We start from the raw sequence: 19,882 nt of genomic DNA, 5'->3' as shown, positions 1-19,882 counted from the left end.
GTTTCTCAAGAAAATAAAAACTAAAGAAGTTCCTGACCACAAACTAGCCCTTCAAGAAATATTAAAAGGCATACTTTCAATGGAAAGGAAAGGCCAAAAGTAGTAGTATAAAAGAAAGAAATAAAAAATAGTAAAAATTGATGTTTCTGTCAGAAATAAGTGAAGAAACTCACAAAATCATAAGATGTAAAATATGACAATATATACTTAACATGGGGAGGAGACAAGTAAAAAAAAGTCTTCAAATTTCAATGACTATCAACTTCAGATAGAATGCTATCTGCAGGTGATGTTTTATACAAAACTAGTGGTAACCATATATCAAAAACCACTAACAAACAGGCAAAAAATAAAGACAAAGAAATCAAAAAATATCACTAAATAAAATCAGAAAAACATGATAGAGAAAGAGAAGAAATGGTCAGAGAAAATTCTCAGAAACAATCACAAAACATATAATAAAATGAAAGTAAATACTTATGTATTAATAATGATTTTGAATGTAAGTTGAATAAATGCTCAAATCAAAAGATAGGATGACAGAATGGATAAGAAAACAAGACCCATCTATATGATGTCTGTAAGAGACACACTTTAGACCCAAAGACACCTGCAAATTGAAAGCGAGGAGATGAAGAATTATTTATCATGCAAATCATTACCAAAAGAAAGCCAGGGTAGCAATGCTTACACAGACAAAATAGATGTTAAAACAAAGACTGTAACAGGAGACAAAGAAGGGCACTATATAATAATAATGGAGACAATCCAAAAAGAGGATATAACAATTGTAAATATTTATGGGCCCAACATAGGACCACCCAAACACATAAAGCAGTTAATAACAAACATAAAGGAACTAATCAATAATAATACAACAATAGTAAGAGACTTGAATACCCCACTTAATTAATGGACATGTTATCTAAACAAAATAAGGAAACAATGACCTTCAATGATATTTTGGACCAGGTGGATTTAACATATATATTCAGAACACTCCATCCCAAAACAGCAGAATACACATTCTTTTCAAGATCACATGGAACAGTCTCCAGAATAGATTATATTTATCCCACAAAACAAACCTCAACAGATTGAGGAAGATTAAAGTCACACTACACATCCTTTCTGAACACAATGCTATGAAAATAAGTCAACCTCAAAAAAAAAAGTATGGAAAGACCACATATATATAAACATTCAATAACATGTTACTAAACAATAAATGGGTCAATGAGGAAATAAAAGGAGAAATAAAAAATTACATTGAAACAAATGAAAATACAATAGTTCAAATCTCTGTGATCCAGCAAAAGCAGTTCCAATAAACAATTTTATAGTATAGTCCTACCCCAATAAGAAAGATGAATATCAAATAAACAACCTAACATTACACCTAAAAGAGCTAGAAAAATAACAGCAAACAAAACATAAAATCAGCAGATGAAGGATACAATAAAGATTAGAGCAGAAATAAATGATATAGCAACTAAGAAAACAATGAACAGATCAATGAAACCAGGAGCTGGCATTTGAAAAACTCAATAAAATTGTTAACATTCTAGCCAGGCGTATCAATACAAAAAGAGAAAGAACTCTAATAAAATCACAAATGAGAGAGGCGAAATAATTACCAACACTACAGAAATACAATTATAAGACAATATTATGTAAAATTATATGCCAATAAATTGGACAATCCAGAAGAAATAGATAAATTCCTAGAAACATATAAACTATCAAAACTGAAACAGGAAGAAATAGAGTATTTGAACAGAATGATAACCAACAAAGAAATTGAACACATAATCAAAAAACTCCCAACAAGTAAAAATCCAGGAAGAGATAGCTTCACAAGTGAGTTCTACCAAACATTTAAGAAAGAATTAATGCCTATTCTTTTCAAACTATTCCAAAAAGTAGAAAAGGAAAGGAACTTCCAAATTCATTTTATGAGGCCATTACCCTGATACCAAAACCAGATAAAGACACCACTAGATTGACTTCACTCATATGAGGACTTTAAGAGACAAACAGGTGAACATAAGGGAAGGGAAGCAAAAATAATGTAAAGACAGGGAGGGGGACAAAACAGAAGAGACTCATAAATATGGAGAACAAACTGAGGGTTACGGGAGGGGTTGTGGGAGGGGGGATGGGCTAAATCGGTAAGGGGCACTAAGGAATCTACACCTGAAATCATTGTTGCACTATATGCTAATTTGGATGTAAATTTTCTTTTTCTTTCTTTTTTTTAATATGAAATTTATTGACAAATTGATTTCCATACAACACTCAGTGCTCATTCCAACAGGTGCCTTCCTCAATACCCATCACCCATCCTTCCCTCCCTCCCACCCTGCATCAACCCTCAGTTTATTTTCAGTTTTTAAGAGTCTCTTATGGTTTTGCTCTCTCCCTCTCTTATTTTTTCCTTCCCCTCCCCCATGGTCTTCTGTTAAGTTTGTCAGGATCCACATAGGAGTGAAAACATATGGTATCTGTCTTTCTCTGTATGACTTATTTCACTTAGCATAACATGCTCCAGTTACATCCACGTTGCTACAAAAGGCCATATTTCATTCTTTCTCATTGCCACTTAGTATTCCATTGTGTATATAAACCACAAGTAATTTAGATGTAAATTAAAAAAAAATAAAAAATAAAATTAAAAAATAAATAAAATAAAATAAAATAAAATAAAATAAAATAAAAAAGACACCACTAGAAAAGGGAACTACAGGCCAATATCCATGATGAACACACATGCAAAGACCCTCAAAAAAAGTGCTATCAAACAGAATCGAAAAATACATTAAAATATCATTCATCTGGATCAAGTGGGACATATTTAGGGTTGCAAAGATTTTTCAATATTAATAAATCAATTAATATGATACAATGCATCAATAACAAAAAGGATAAAAATCACATGATCATTTCAATAAATGCAGAAAAAAATTGAAAAGTGCCAATATCCATTTATAATAAAAACCCTCAACAAAGTAGGTTTAGAGGGAACATACCTCAACATTTTAAAGGCCATCTATGAAAAACCCACATCTCACATTGTCCTTAATGGGGAAAAACTGAGAGCTTTTCCCCTTAGGTCAAGAATAAGACAAAGATGCCCATGCTCACCATTTATGTTCAACATAGTAGAGGAAATCCTAGCCACAGAAATCAAACAAGAAAAAGAAATGGGAGCCATCCAAAAAAGTAAGGAAGATGTAAAACTTCCACTCTTTGTACATGACATATTATATATAGAAAACCCAAAATATTTGACCAAAATACGTCTAGAACTGACAAACAAATTCAGTACAGTCACAAGATACGATATCAATGTACAGAAATCTGCTTATTTCCACACAAGAATGTGGAGAAAAATAAACTCCTGTGGACTGTTGGTGGGAATGCAAACTGGTGCAGCCACTGGAAAACAGTATGAAGATTCCTCAAAAAGTTAATAACAGAACTACCCTGTAACTCAGCATTCACATTAGGGTATGTAACCCCAAACTACAAAACCATTAATTCAAAGGGATACACGTTTATAGCAACACTATTTACAATATCTAAATTGTGAAAGCAACCCAAGTGTCCATCAATAAATGAAAGGATAAAGATGTAGCATATATATGCAATGATATATTATTCAGCGAAAATAAAGAATAAAATATTGCCATTCGCAACAACATGAGGAGAGAGAGAGAGTATAATGCTAAGTGAAATTAGTCTATCAGAGAAATACACATCATTTCACTCATTTGTGAAATGTAAGAAACAAAACAATCAAAGGGAAAGACAGAGAGAGAGAAAACAAGAAACAGTATTAACTATAGAGAACAAACTTGTGGTTACAAGAGGGGACATGGGTGGGTGGATGGTTAAAATAGGGGATGGGCATTAAAGAGTACACTTAAAATGATGAGCACTGAGTAATGTAGAGAATTGTTGAGTCACTATCTTGTAAACTAATGTGACAAATTATGTTAACTATACTGTAATAAAAATAAAAACTTAATTAAAAAAAAACAACAACAGTGGGAGTAACTCTGAGACCATGACCCTCAATGTCCAACAGAGAGAGCATAGTTTGACTGAAGGGCAAAATGAAGGAAATGAAAAAAACATACTTTCCCGTTTCTGATTCTATATGCCAGAGTATTCTTCGGCAGATTATACATGCACTTTTTGGAATTAATCATACAAGAAGTACCCAAAGAGCTACATTAATGAACAATTTTTTTTTAAATGCTGAGTGGAAAGGTTGGGATTCAGAAGTGTAAAATATGCCATCTATTTTCTAAACTCAACAGTTTGGGGGACAACTTGATCACTAATAATATAATTACAAAACATTGCATAGTAAATAACATTATTAAATTATGTAGGTGAGAAGATGAGTTCACTATGGGCTGAACCTGTTTAGGAAGGTTTCTTGGTCCTTGCACAATAGACAAGACCAGTGTTTCCAGTGGGTGGAACAAATTTCACTGAAGGAATGAAAAGTTATTTTTGGTGGTGCTAGGAATAGGTTTTTATACATTTACAAGTTACACATTTGTTTTAAGGCTTTAAAATGTAATAAAATTGGCACTTCATATCTATCATGTCATGGATATTATTAAGAAGAGGCTGAATTAGGTAGCTGAGGTTTTTTTTTAATTTTTTTTCAACGTTTATTTATTTTTGGGACAGAGAGAGACAGAGCATGAATGGGGGAGGGGCAGAGAGAGAGGGAGACACAGAATCGGAAACAGGCTCCAGGCTCTGAGCCATCAGCCCAGAGCCCGAGGCGGGGCTCGAACTCACGGACCGCGAGATCGTGACCTGGCTGAAGTCAGACGCTCAACCGACTGCGCCACCCAGGCGCCCCAGGTAGCTGAGTTTTTAAAACTGTAATTAAACAAACATGCACAAAAATAAAAGTATAGAGGGTAAGCAAACATATTAGAAACTATGGACGAATATTTGAGCATCTCAGATTTATCAAACTCCAGCTTAAAGAGAAGATAGTAGGCAAGAGATCCCAGGACAGAGATGGAATATTACCAAGGACATGAATGACAAGTAAATATATACTATTTGTTTAACAGTGCAGACAAAATTTTGACTAAGGAATACAACATGTTAGCAAATAGTAGGAAAGAAATTTGGAGACTAAAATCATACAAAAAAATCTTAAAATATAGAAACCCTAGGATACAGGAAGCAATTGAAGCATTTTAAATAAAGCTGAGGGAAGGAAATAAAAACTTATTTATTGGGTATCTTTTATGTACTACTCACTGTTCTAGAAAATTTATACACATTTAATCTTCAGAACAATTCTATGGAGTAGGGAATAATGTTATCTCTTATCTTACCTATGAGTAAATTGCAGCATGGAGAGGTTAATCAACTTTCCAAAAGTTATATGAATGGGAAAGGCAAGATTCAGATCCAAGACTGTCTGACTCCAAAAAGCATGTTTTTTCTACCACTCCCTCAAAGGTTTCTGGGACAAAAGAGTGCAGAATGGATTGGTGAAGGTGGAAAAACAGATGGTGGAGAGCCCTATTGAAGGATATACCAGTAATTTAAATTTTAGGTAACAAGAATGTGGATTAGGGCAGTGACAATAAGAATGAAGATAGAGGGTAGTTTCAAAAGAATTTCTGAAAAGAGCACTTAAAAATATAATCAGTAAAATGAAAGAGGAGGCAAATATTCATGAGAAGGCATAAATCAGTCTGTGAAAGGGTTTATTTTTTTTCAAGTTTTAATTTAAATTCCAGTTAGTTAATATATAGTGTAATATTAGCCTCAGGTCTAGAATTGAGGGACTTATCACTTACGTGCATCACCCAGTGTTCATCACAAGTTCCCTCCTTAATAGCCATCACCCATTTAACCAATTCCCCCTACCCACCTCACCTCCGGCAACCCTCAGTTTGTTCTCTATAATTAAGAGTCTGTTTTATAGTTGGCTTCTCTGTCTTTTCCCCTTTTCATATGTTTTGTTTATTAAATTATGCATATGAGTAATATCAAGTGGTATTTGTCTTTCCTGACTGACTGGCTTTGCTTAGCATGATGCTCTCTAGCTCCATCCACGCCATTGCAAATGCAAGATTTCATTCTTTTTGATGGCTGAGTAATATTCCATTGTGTGTGCGAATATCTATCATCTATCTATCTATCATCTATCTATCTATCTATCTATCTATCTATCTATCTATCATCTATATACTACACTTAGCATAATACACTCTAGTTCCATCCACATTGTTGCCAATGGCAAGATTTCATTCTTTTTGATCACCAAGTAATATATATATATATATATATATATATATATATATATATACCACATCTTTATTCATTCATCAGTCAATGGACATTTGGACTCTTTCCATAATTTGGTTGTTGTTGATAATGCTGGTATAAACATTGGTGTGCACGTATCACTTCAATTCACTATTTTTGTATCCTTTGGGTAAATACCTAATACCTAGTAGGGCAATTGCTGGGTCATATAGTAGTTCTATTTTTAACTTTTTGAGGAACCTCCATACTGTTTTCCAGAGTGACTTCACCAGTTCGACTTCTGAAAAACAGTGTGGATCCCCTTTCTCTATATCCTTGCTAACACCTGTTGCTTCCAGTTTTGCTAATTTTAGCCATTCTGACAGTTACGAGGTGATATCCCATTGTAGGTTTGATTTGTATTTCCCTGATGATGAGTGATGTTAAACATCTTTTCATGTGTCTATTAGCCATCTTTTTTTTTTTTTGAAAATGTCTATTCATGTCTTCTGCCCAATTCTTAACTGGATTAATTTGGGAGGTGGGTGTTCAGTTGTACTAGTTCTTTATATATTGGATACTAACCCTTTATCAGAAATGTCATGTGCAAATATCTTCTATTCTGTAGGTTATGTTTTCATTTAGTAATTGTTTCCTTCACTGTGCAGAAGCTTTTTATCCTAATGAAGTCCTAATACTTCCTTTTTGCATATGTTTCCCTTGCCTCAGGATACGTGTCTAGTAATAAGTTGCTGCAGCTGAGGTCAAAGAGGTTGCTGCCTGTGTTCTCCTCTAGAATATTTATGGTTTCAAGTCTCACATTAGGTCTTTCATTAATTTTGAATTTATTTTGTATATGGTGTTAGAAAATGGCCCACTTTAATTATTTTGCAGGTTGCAGTCCAGTTTTCTCAACACCACTTGTTGAAGAGACGGTCTTTTTCTTTCCATTGGATATTCTTTCCTGCCTTGTATAAGATTAGTTGACAAGATAGTTGTGGGTCCACTTCTGGGGTTCCTATTCTGTTCCATTGTTGTGTGTGTGTGTCTGTTTTTGTGCCAGTACCATACTCTTTGTACAGCTGTGTAATATGATTTGAAGCTTAGAATTTTGTGATGCCTACGGCTTTGCTTTTCTTTTTCAAGGTCGCTTTGTCTATGTGGGGTCTTTTGTACTTCCATACAAAAGTACTTAAGATTGTTTGTTCTAGTTATGTGAAAAATGCTGGTGGTATTTTGATATGGATTGCATTAAATGTGTAGATTGCTTTGTGTAGTATAGATATTTTAACTATATCTGTTCTTGCAATCCATGTTCATGGCATGTCTTTTCATTTTTTGTGTGTTATCTTCAATTGCTTTCATCAGTGTTTTATACTTTTCAGAGTAAAGGTGTTTTAACTCTTTGGTTAGGTTTATTCCTAGGTATCTTATGGTTTTGTGTACAATTATAAATGGGATTGATTTCTTGATTTCTCTTTCTGCTGCTTAATTATTGATATACAAAAATGCAACAGATTTCTGTTGGTCGATTTTGTAACCTGAAGCATTGGTGAATTAGTGTACCAGTTACTAGTAGTATTTTGGTGGAGTCTTTTGGGTTTTCTATATATAGTATCATGTAGTCTGAAAATATTGAAATTTTGATTTCTTCCTTCCTGATTTGGATGCCTTTTATTTCTTTCTGTTGTCTGATTACTGAGGCTGGGACTTCCAGTACTATCTTAAATAACAGTGGTGAAAATGAACATCCCTGTCTTCTTCCTGGTAGTAAAAACAAAGTTCTCAGGGTTTTTTTCCCCCATTGAGGATTATATTAGCTGTGGATTTTCACTTATGGCCTTTATGATATTGAGGTATGTTCCTGCTAAACCTATTTTGTTGATGGCTTGTAACATGAATGGATGTTGTACTTTGTCAAATGTTTTTTTTTTTTTTTTTGCATCTATTGAAATAATCATATGGTTCTTATACTTTCTTTTACTAATGTGGTGCATTGTGTTGATTGATTTGTGGATATCCACACTTACAGCCCAGGAATAAATACAACTTAATTGTGGTGAATTATTGTTTTAATGTACTCTTGGATTTGATTTGCTAGAAATTTTTGAGAATTTTTTATGCATCTTCATTAGAGATATTGGCCTGTACTTCTGTTTTTCAATGTAGTCTTTACCTGGTTTTGGAATCAGAGCAATGCTGGCTTCATAGAATATGTATCGAAATTTTCTTTCCATTTCTTTTTTTATATAGTTTGAGAAGTATACGTATTAACTTTTCCTTAAATGTTTGGTAGAATTACCCTGGGAAGCCATCTGGCACTGGACTTCTGTTTGTTGGGAGATTTTTGATTACTGATACAATTTCTTTGGTGGTTATCAGTCTGTTGAAGTTTTCTGTTTCTTACTGCTTCAGTTTTGGTAGTGTATATGTTTCTAGGAATTTATTCATATCTTTCAGATTGCCCAATTTGTTGGCGTATAATTTTTCATGAAACTCATAATTGCTTGTATTTCTGTGGTATTCATTGTGATTTTCCCTATTTCATTTGTGATTTTATTTAATTGGTCCTTTGTCTTTAGTTTTTGATAAGTCTATCTAGGGGTTTATCAATTTTATTAATTATTTCAAAGAACAAGCTCCTGGCTTCATTTGTCTGTTCTATTGTTTTCTTTTTTAGGGGGGATGTTTGTTTCTATATCATTTATTTATATTCTAATCTTTACTATTTCTGTTCTCCTGCTGGCTGTAGCCTTTATTTGTTTCTCTTTTTAAGTTCCTTTAGACTTAACGTTAGCTTGTTTATTTGAGATTTCTCTTGCTTCTTGAGATAGTCCTGTAGTGCTATATACTTCTGTCTAGGGACTGATTTTGCTGCATCCCAAAGGTTTTGTCCAATCGTGTTTTCATTTTCATTTGTTCCCATGTATTATTTTTAATTTGATCTTTAATTTCCTAGGTGACCCATTCATTCTTTAATAGAATGTTCTTTAACCTTCACATATTTGTGTTCTTTCCAATTTTTTTCTTGTGGTTGACTTCGTGGTTCTCAGCCTTTTGGTTAGGAAATTTGCATGGTATGATCTCAATCATTTGTACTTCTTGAGACCTTATTTGTGACCTAGCATGCGACCTATTCTGGAGAATTTCCCATGTACACTCAATAAGAATGTGTATTCTACTGCTTTATGATGAAATAGCTTGAATATATCTGCTAAATCTATCTGGTCTAGTGTGTCTTTCAAAGACATTGCTTCCTAGTTCATTTTCTGCTTAAATAATATTTATAATTATTTAATCTTGTTGGATAGCCCCTTTTATTATAATATAGTGCCCTTCGTCATATCTTGTTGTGCTCTTTGGTTTAACATCTAGTTTGTCTGATATCAGAATGGCTACTTTGGCTTTCTTTTGATATCTACTTGTGTGATAATTTTTTCTCCATCCCCTCACTTTCAAACTGTATGTGTCTAATTGGAGTGTATAGTCCATTTATATTCAGGGTAATTATTGATAGATATGTATTTACTGCCCTTCCATTACTTGTTTTGTCTTTGTTTCTGGAGAGTTTCTCTGTTCCTTTATAGTCTTTGTTTCTTTTGTCATTCTTTCTTATTGAAAGTGTCCCCATTAATGTTTCTTGCAGGACTGGTTTAGTGGTCACAAAATCCTTTAGTTTTTGTTTGTCTGTGAAACTCTATCTCTCTTTTGATTCTGAATGATAGATAGCCTTGTTGGATAAAATATTCTTGGCTTCAGATTTTTCCCACCCAGCACGTTGAATATATCATGTCACGCCCTTGTGCCAAGTTTCCTTGGAGAGATCTGTTGCTAACCTATGGATCTTCCCTTGTAAGTTAGGGACTACTTTTTTCTTACTGCTTTTAGGATTTTTTTCTTTGTGTCTATATTTTTCAAATTTAACTGCAGTATGTTTTCTTGTTGGCTTGATTTTGTTGATTTTGATGGGGGTTTTCTATGCCTCCTGAATTTGGATGTCTGTTTCTCTCCCCAGATCAGGGAAGTTATGAGCTATAATTTAGCCCAATAAATCTTTTACCCCCTTTTCTTTCTTCTTATTCTGCTATTCCTATGATATGAATGTTATTACATTTGAAGAAGTCAGTGGCTTCCCCAAGTTTAATTTCGAGGTTCAAGATTTTTCTTTCCTTCTTTTATTTAGCTCCAATATTTTTTTAATGATTCTGTATCTATATCACTTATTCATTCCTCTACTTCTTTATTCCTTGTGGTCATTACATCCAGTTGGTTTTGAATCTCAGTTATTGTCTTTTTCATTTTGGTCTGATTGGTTTTTAACTCTTTTATCTCTGTGGTAAGGGTCTCCCTGATGTCTTCTATGCTTTTCTCAAACGCAGCTAGTATCCTTATGATTGTTTTTTAAATTACAAATCAGGCATATTACTTATATCCGTTTCAATTAGATCACTGGATGTAACCTTTTCTTATTGTTTCTTTTGGGATAAATTCCTCCACAATGACATTTTGCCTAGGTCTCTGTCTCCTCTATCTTATAAAAGCCTGTTATGTTTCTTGCTTCTGAGAATAATGACGTTATGGAGAAGAGGTCATATAATGTCTAGAGACTGGCACTCCCGGAAGTGTCTCTGATGTGTGCTTCATGCACTCTGCTCCTGTATTTTGGGTGCAGTATCCCTCAGGTAAGTCATCTGAAGAGTTTCTCCTTAACTGTAGTGGGGAGTGTTTGGACTTGGACCAGAGTGTGATGAGTTTTAACTTAGGTGTGCTCTTATATGTTTGTTAAAAGGGATATGATGCTATCTCCACTAGAATTAAAACTTTGCAGAACTCTATGGTCAGAAGACGTGGTGCATACCGGGGTTTGGGCTGGACTTCTGGGGTAGGAGCCTGCTGTGCTGGTCCTAAGGCACACTTGCCTGAAAAAGCAGTATCAACAGAGTGCAATGTGTATGACTTGGTGTAATAAGGTTAGGCGGTCAGTGTTGGCATTGTTTTGTTTACTGAAATTGGTTTATGCTGAGGGGTAGAGGAGGAAAATTGTGCCAACCTGCCCCTTTGTCCCTGCAGAAAGGAGTCTGTCCTTGCTGTTGTCAAAGAAACATTTTCATGGGTAATCTGGAAGAAATGGACAAATTCCTAGAAACATATACACTACCAAAAGTGAAACAGGAAGAAATAAAAAATTTTAACAGACCCATAACCAGTAAGGAAATCGAATTAATAATCAAAAATATGCCAAAAACAAGAGTCCAAGGCCATATGGCTTTCCAGGGAAATTATACCAAACATTTAAGGAAGAATTAACACCTATTCTCTTGAAACTGTTCCAAAAAATAGAAATGGAAGAAAACTTCCAAACTCATTCTATGAAGGCAGCATTACCTTGATTCCAAAACCAGACAGAGACCACACTAAAAAAAAGAGAACTATAGACCAATTTCCCTGATGAACATGGATGCAAAAATCCTGACCAAGATATTAGCCAACCGGATCCAACAATACATTAAAAAAATTATTCGCCATGACCAAGTGGGATTTATCCTGGGATTCAGGGCTGGGTCAATATCTGCAAAACAATTAACGTGATTCATCACATCAATAAAAGACAAGAACCATATGATCCTCCCAATAGATGCAGAGAAAGCATTTGACAAAATACAGCATCTTTTCTTGATAAAGACCCTCAAGAAAATAGGGATAGAAGGAGCATACCTTGAGATCATAAAAGTCATATATGAATGACCCAACACTAAAATCATCATCAATGGGGAAAACCTGAGAGCTTTCCTCCAAGGTCAGGAACAAGACAGGGATGTCCACTTTTGCTACTGTTATTCAACATAGTATTGGAATTCTTAGCCTCTGCAATCAGACAACAGAAAGAAATAAAAGGCATCCAAATCGGCCAGGAGGAAGTCAAACTTTCACTCCTTGCAGATGACATGATACTGTATATGGAACACCCAAACATTCCACCAAAAACTGCTAGAATTGATTCATGAATTCAGAAAAGTTGCAGGATATAAAATCAATGCACAGAAATCGGTTTAATTCCTATACACCAACAATGAAGTGACAGAAAGAGAAATCAAGGAACCGATCCCATTTACAGTGGCACAAAAAAAACATGAAATACTTAGGAATAAATCTAACCAAAGAGTTGAAAAATCTTACACTGAAAAGTATAGAAACCTTATGAAAGAAATTTAAGAAGACACACAAAAAATGGAAAAAGATTCCATGCTCCTGGATAGGAAGAAAATTTTGTTAAAATGCCGATACTACCCAAAGCAATCTACATATTCAATGCAATCCCTATCAAAATAACACCAGCATTCTTCACAGAGCTAGAACAAATAATAATAAAATTTATATGGAACCAGAGAAGACCTCGAATAGCCAAAGCAATCTTGAAAAAGAAAACCAAAGCAGGAGGCATCACAATCCCAAACTTCAAGCTATACTACAAAGCTGTAATCATCAACACAGTATGGTACTGGCACAAGAACAGACACTCATATCAATGGAACAGAATAGACAGCCCAGAAATGGACCCACAAACGTATGGCCAACTAATCTTCGACAAAGCAGAAAAAAATAGCCAATGGAATAAAGACAGTCTCTTCAGCAAGTGATGCTGGGAAAACTGGACAGCGACATGCCAAAGAATGAACCTGGACCACTTTCTTACACCATACACAAAAATAAACTCAAAATGGATAAAACACCTAAATGTCAGACAGGAAGCCATCAAAATCCTCGAGGAGAAAGCAGGCAAAAACCTCTTTGACCTTGACCGCACCAACTTCTTCCTCAACACGTCTCCAGAGGCAAGAGAAACAAAAGCAAAAATGAATTACTGAGACCTCATCAAAATAAAAACCTTCTGTACAGGAAAGGAAACAATCAGCAAAACTAAAAGGCAACAGACAGAATGGGAGAAGATATTTGCAAACGACATATCAGATGAAGGGTTAGTACCCAAAATCTATATAGAACTTATCAAACTCAATGCCCAAAAAACAAGAAATCCAGTGAAGAAATGGGCAAAAGACATGAATAGACACTTCTCCAAGGAAGACATCCAGATGGCCAACAGACACGTGACAAAATGCTCAATATCACTCATCATCAGTGAAATACAAATCAAAACCACAATGAGATACCACCTTATACCTGTCAGAATAGCTAACATTAACAACTCAGGCAACAACAGATGTTGGCGAGGATGCGGAGAAAGGATCTCTCTTGCATTGTTGCTGGGAATGCAACATTCCTTAATGCCCTTTACCAGGCATTCTGATATTATATACCTGCATTCCAGAATGCAGGCACTCTGGAAAACAGTATGTAGGTTTCTCAAAAAACTAAAAATAGAACTACCCTACAACCTAGCAATTGCACTACTAGGCATTTATCCAAGGGATACAGGTGTGCTGTTTTGAAGGGACACATGCACCCCCATGTTTATAGCAGCACTATCAACAATGGCCAAAGTATGGAAAGAGCCCAAATGTCCATAGATGGATGAATGGATAAAGAAGATATGGTATGTATATACAATGGAGCATTACTCGGCAATCAAAAAGAATGAGATCTTGCCATTTGCAACTACGTGGATGGAACTGGAGGGTATTATGCTAAGTGAAATTAGTCAGTCAGAAAAGGACAAATATCATATGACTTCGCTCATATGAGGACTTTAAGAGACAAAACAGATGAACATAAGGGAAGGGAAACAAAAATAATATAAAAACAGGGAGGGGCACAATACAGAAGAGACTCATAAATATGGAGAACAAACTGATGGTTGCTGGAGGGGTTATGGGAGGGGGATGGGCTTAATGGGTAAAGGGCATTAAGGAATCTACTCCTGAAATCATTGTTTCACTATATGCTAACTAATTTGGATGTAAATTTTAAAAAATAAAAATAAAAATTCAAAAAATAGCACTTTCAGAGGAGCCAGTAATTTTCCCTCATGCATTACAGGTATTTTTCAGATTGCTGACTTCACATTGTCTCTGGGTTGCTTGCCTTCCTGGAGCAGTACAGTACACTGTGGGATCTATCCTACTTGGCCCTGCTGACTTTTAAAACCCCATACTTTAGGGACCTGGTGTGGCAGAGACCTATACTGGTTCTCTGTGAAAGGGTCTTGCCACACTGGGACTGATGCAGGTTTGACCCAGAAGGGTAGTCACACCAGAGTACAGGTTTGGAACAAGCAGAGTATACAGCCTGTGTCCCAGTTAGCTGCTTTCATAGTAAGTTGCAGTGGAGGGAAATGGCTCCCGCTGGTTCTTTTGTCCCCAGAGAGGTAATGCCACTTCTCACAGATGTGCTCCAAAACGAAGGAACATTATCTTCCTGTGCCACTTAGGTGTTCCTCAGATTACCTAGTCCGCCCTAGGGTTGTATGCCTGTCTCTGCTCCAGGAATAAGGCAGAGTCCTTAGGTTTCTATACTGGCTCAGCCAGGGGACCTCTGAAACTCCAGTCTTTGAGCCCCATTGATAGCAAAAAGTCACAAAAATCATCCCCTTTTGTTTTCTCAGCCAACACCTTTGGGGAAGTGTTCTTCTTGTTCTTTTCCCTGTGTGCTCCACTCTCCTTCACCTTTCTGCATGACCAGAGCTCCCTCCTCTCCACAGCACCCAGAACACATTTCTCCCCCAAACCATGTCTCCACCCTTCCTACATTACTCAAAGTGGCATCTTCTCTTCCTATAGGTGTACACTTTGTTCTATCAATTCTCAGGTCAATTTCTTGAGTACTCAGAATGATTTGATCCTTACCTAACTGTATTCGAGGGATGAGGCAAATCTATGGCCCTCCTACTATGCCACCATCTTTTTTGAGTAATGCACTGAAGTATCTTTCTTCAGTTAGAAAAAATACTTGGTAGTTAGAAGTTGGGTTTATTTTCTTCAACCCCAGAGGCTTGTTTTGGAGACAGGTGTCAGTGCAGGGCAACTTCTTGAGATTTCCTGTGAGGACCCTGCAGTCCTGAGAATGAAAATCTTAGTCTCACAAGATGGGAATTTCTAAAGAAACGTATTTCAGATAATTTCCATAAGAAGAGATTTTTTTCAACTAAATATCTGGCTGGTAGGTTATACATGTTCTAAATTAATGTGAATTATGAGGTTTCCACAAATTCAAGGTGGTCTGTTTGGTTGCTACAGAGTCAAAGCCATGAACAATTGGCAAGAAGACAAGGAATGTAGCAAAGGTATATCTTGAATCCGTTTCTTATTTCAGGCTACTTGCCTTGAAACTTAATAACTTCATATCACTAGAACTGATAACTGGAAAAATGGTGGAAGAGGTGAAGACTGTATTTGTACACCACCTTCCTATGCTGACCTTTTTGTTCAGCTTTCTCTTCAAGGGTATGATGCTTTTCCAGACCTTCTTGGTTCCTGTTGTCACAAAGGAATGTCATCTGAGTGGTAGATTCTTACTACTAAAACAAGCATTTTGTTTCAAATGGACATCACAAACACAAAAGACTGGATTTCAAGTGTCTAGAATTTCAAGAATTGACAACAAGCAAAGGATTACTCAATGCAGTAATCTCAAGTTTTTTGGTCTCAGATCCCTCATAAGGATTCCAAAGAACTTCTATTTATGTGGAATATATATATATATATATATATATATATATATATCACCATATTAGATATTTGTATATATATTCACCATATTGTATATTAAAACTGATAAAAACTGATGTTTTAAAAGTATTAATACATCTAAAATAATAAAATCATTATATGCTAATCTAATAGCATATACCCATGAGACATAGTTAATTTATCAAAAACAGTGAGAAGAGTGACATTGTTTTACATTTTTTCAAACTTCTTTAATGTCTGGTTTAATAGAAGATAGCTGGATTCTCATACCTGTTTTTTTCATTCAATCTGTTGTTACATATTGATTTAGTTGCAATATAGGAGAAAAATTTTAGCCTTATATGGGCATGTAGACTAAAAAGAGAAGAGTACTTTAGTAACATTTTCACATATTTCACATTGTACATATTTTCCTTGATGCAACACTAAAACTAGACCAGTAGTAGCTTTTTACAAGATAACTGCAACTTGGATTCTGAAAATATATCAAGGAATTTTTCCTAATCTATTTCAGTAAAATTCAATGACTTATCATGTACTTTAAATGGACCTTTTAGCCACACAGTATTTGTAACAACATGCATTGGTATTTTGGAAAATATTAGTTTACTGAGTTATACAACTGTTAATATGATTCACTATGCAGAATCAAAAATACATCACATTTGTTACTATCATCACTGGTTTCATCAGAAAGTCCATAAGCATTAAGAAGCTTTCAAGCACAGTGATGGATGAAAATTGTCCAAAGTTCTAATTTTTACTTGAAAACTCAAATTTTAACATTGGAAACAAATTCTTGTCAGCTGTTTTTTCTTGAAGTGACGTGTTCACTTTGGTCATTTCCAAGAAATGTCTACCAAATACCCACATTTGAATAGCCATACTTTTTTTTCAGTCATTCTTTCAAATAAAAAATGGTGTTCCATGAAAAAAGTGTCTAGTTCAACACAAAGCTTAAATAGTTTTATAAGTGCTTTTCTTTGAGCCAAACATTATACTTCAGTGTGTAGCAGAAGTATTTTACATATACTTCCCATTTTTTCACACAGTATGAAAAACATGTGTAGTCAAGGGTCAAGATCCAATAAAATTAGTATATATTTTTTTCTACAGTAGCCCCCTATTATCTGTGTTTTTGCTTCCCATGGTTTCAGATACCTGCTGTTAACTGTGGTCTGGGAGCAGATGATCCTCCTTCTGACATATTGTCAAAATGCCAATAAATAGCCTAAAGCTATATCACAATGCCCATGTCATTTATCTCACCTCATCTTATCATGTAGGCATTTTATCATCTCCTGACATCATAAGAAAGGTGTGTAAAGTACAGCACAATATATGTTTTGAGAGAGAGAGACAGAGAGAGAGAGAGAGAGAGAGAGAGACGATATTCACATAGCTTTTATTATAGTAATTGTTTTAATTATTTTATTATTAGTTATTGTTATAAAAATTTAAGTGTGCTTAGTTTATAAATTAGACTTTATTATAGGTATATATGTATAGGAAAAAAACAGTAATATATCATGTTTGGTACCATGTGTAGTTTCAGATATCCTCCGGGGATCTTGGAACATATCCCCCATAGGTAAGGCAGGACGATTGTGCTTCATCAAGGACATTCTTAAGTGAAGCTGCCTTTTTGCCCATAAATGTATGACAGTAACGAATACAAGCATACTGTGATACAACTTCCTTGATTTGTATTAAGGCACTAGAAGTTTTATCCTCCATGGCTTTTGTACCATCCATGCAAATATCAATACAGTGTAAAAGGCAAATAATATCTTAGTATTGTTTTTAAAGTAGTTATGACCTTGAGGGCTTAATAAAAGTGTCTCAGGACCCCCAGGGATCGCCAGATCAACATTGAGACCCCTTGTGTCAAACCATGTTTCATAAGAGATTGTTTAAAAATTCAATCAAAACGTTGCAACAAATACCTACAGACACAGCTACATAACATTTCATGCTGAGAATCAACTTGTACTATGTCATAATATTCTAACATTAACATGAAGGTGACATATTTTCTGTAGAGCTATTTGGGCTATTTTCAAATGTACTTTTGGTATTCTCTTACCTTTATCCTCCGTCATTATTTTTTCCCTATTTATGTCAATTCAAAGCAGTTCCAAATTAGCTAATATGAATTGAGTATTTACTAATTGCAACCTGTGCTAGGTTATGCTTGGGTAGATTCACTTATAAATAAGTCCTTGCTTTTAAGGAATTTAGAATATAATTTGGAAAGTTAGAAACATACAGACAGTACCCAATTTACAATTGTTCAACTGACAATATTTCAACTTTATGGTGGCCCAAAAGTGATATGCATTTAGTAGAAATTGTATTTTGAATTTTGATATTTTCCTGGGCTACCAATATGTGGTATGATATTCTCTATAATACTGGGCAGGAGCAGTGAGCTGAAGCTTTAAGTCAGCCACGTGATCACAAGGGTATACAATTGATACATTTACATCTGTTCTGTATTTGTAGAACCATTCTGTTTTTCACTTTGAGTATAGTATTCAATAAATTATATGGTATATTCAATATTTTATTATAAAGTATGCTTTGTGTTAGATGATTTTGCCCAACTGTAAGCTAATTTAAGTTCTCTGAACATGTTTAAGGTAAACTAGGCTAAACTATGATGTTCAGCAGTTAAGTACATTGAAATATTTTTGACTTATGATATTTTCAACTTACATTACATTTATCATGGACATAGTCCCACTGAAAGTCAAGGAAGATCTGTATATGTTTAGTTCTAGAATATAATGTGGACTGAGATGAAACTTTTCAGTTTCCCTTTTCAGAGGCAACCACTATATTTAGATTGTTATCTATGTTTCTATAAATATTCTATGCAAATACATGTATATCTTTTTTTCTTATTTTTAATACAAGAAAGCAGTGAACTATATACACTGATCTGCACCTTGACCTTTCACTTAATGAAATATTTCAGATGGAATTGCTCACCAGTAAAAATAAAGTTATTAATTATTTTTGATAGTCATTAACTAATGTCTAATGATTTATTTAATTTTCCTCTATTTGTGAACATTTAGGTGCTTAATAATTTTGGTTTTACTATTGAAAATTGTGCTGTAAAGAATATATAATTTTCAACGTATGAATAGATGGATATAAAACTACATAGAAAAGTGGTCTGGACTTGAATTCTACTTTCTAGCTGTGTGAACCTACACATGTTTCTTAACTTCTCTGAGCCTGTTTTTCATCTAAAAATGAGCACAATTTAATGTATATGAAGTGCTTTTAGTAGTACCATACATGTAGTAAACATTTGACACATGTAAGTTATTATTTTTAATCTTCATGGTATAAATAAGTCCACTGAAATGATCTTTAAAATTGGTGCATATATGATATTTTCTAGGAAAGGATTCACAATGTTCATCAGATTCTGAAAGAAGTATGTAATCCTCCCAAAAGTATAGATACCACTATTGGGAATGTAGTAATAATGATGATGATGATGATGATGATAATGATAATAATAGCTACTGGGTTAAATTTTTCAACATATGCCTTATTATAATACTAGCCTCTTTTGAATAACACTTAGCCCCTTCAGTGAACAAATGCCTGAAATAGATAAAGCGTTTTACATCCATTATCTGTACTTATCATAACATTCCTGCAGCATAGAGATTTCCACTTTACTCATGAGGAATGTGAAAAAGAAGTCAGTTAATAGGCCCAAGGTTAAATTACTGGTAAAGCTAGTATTTGAAATCAGTGTAGTTTGGCTCCAAAGTTCCTTCAATTATATACTGCTAACGTTTGTTCTTCCTAACTTGAATAATCCCATTTTCCTCATGCCACTAACCTTTTCTATGCTCATTTCCCAAATCAAATACTTAACATCTGACATCTACTTTCTCTCCTGTACTAAAATTGGT

This window comes from Leopardus geoffroyi, chromosome X, assembly GCF_018350155.1.
Source record: "Leopardus geoffroyi isolate Oge1 chromosome X, O.geoffroyi_Oge1_pat1.0, whole genome shotgun sequence".
In the NCBI taxonomy this organism is placed as follows: Eukaryota; Metazoa; Chordata; class Mammalia; order Carnivora; family Felidae; genus Leopardus; species Leopardus geoffroyi.
The sequence above is the reverse complement of the archived record's forward strand: the minus strand, read 5'-3'. Positions refer to the sequence as shown.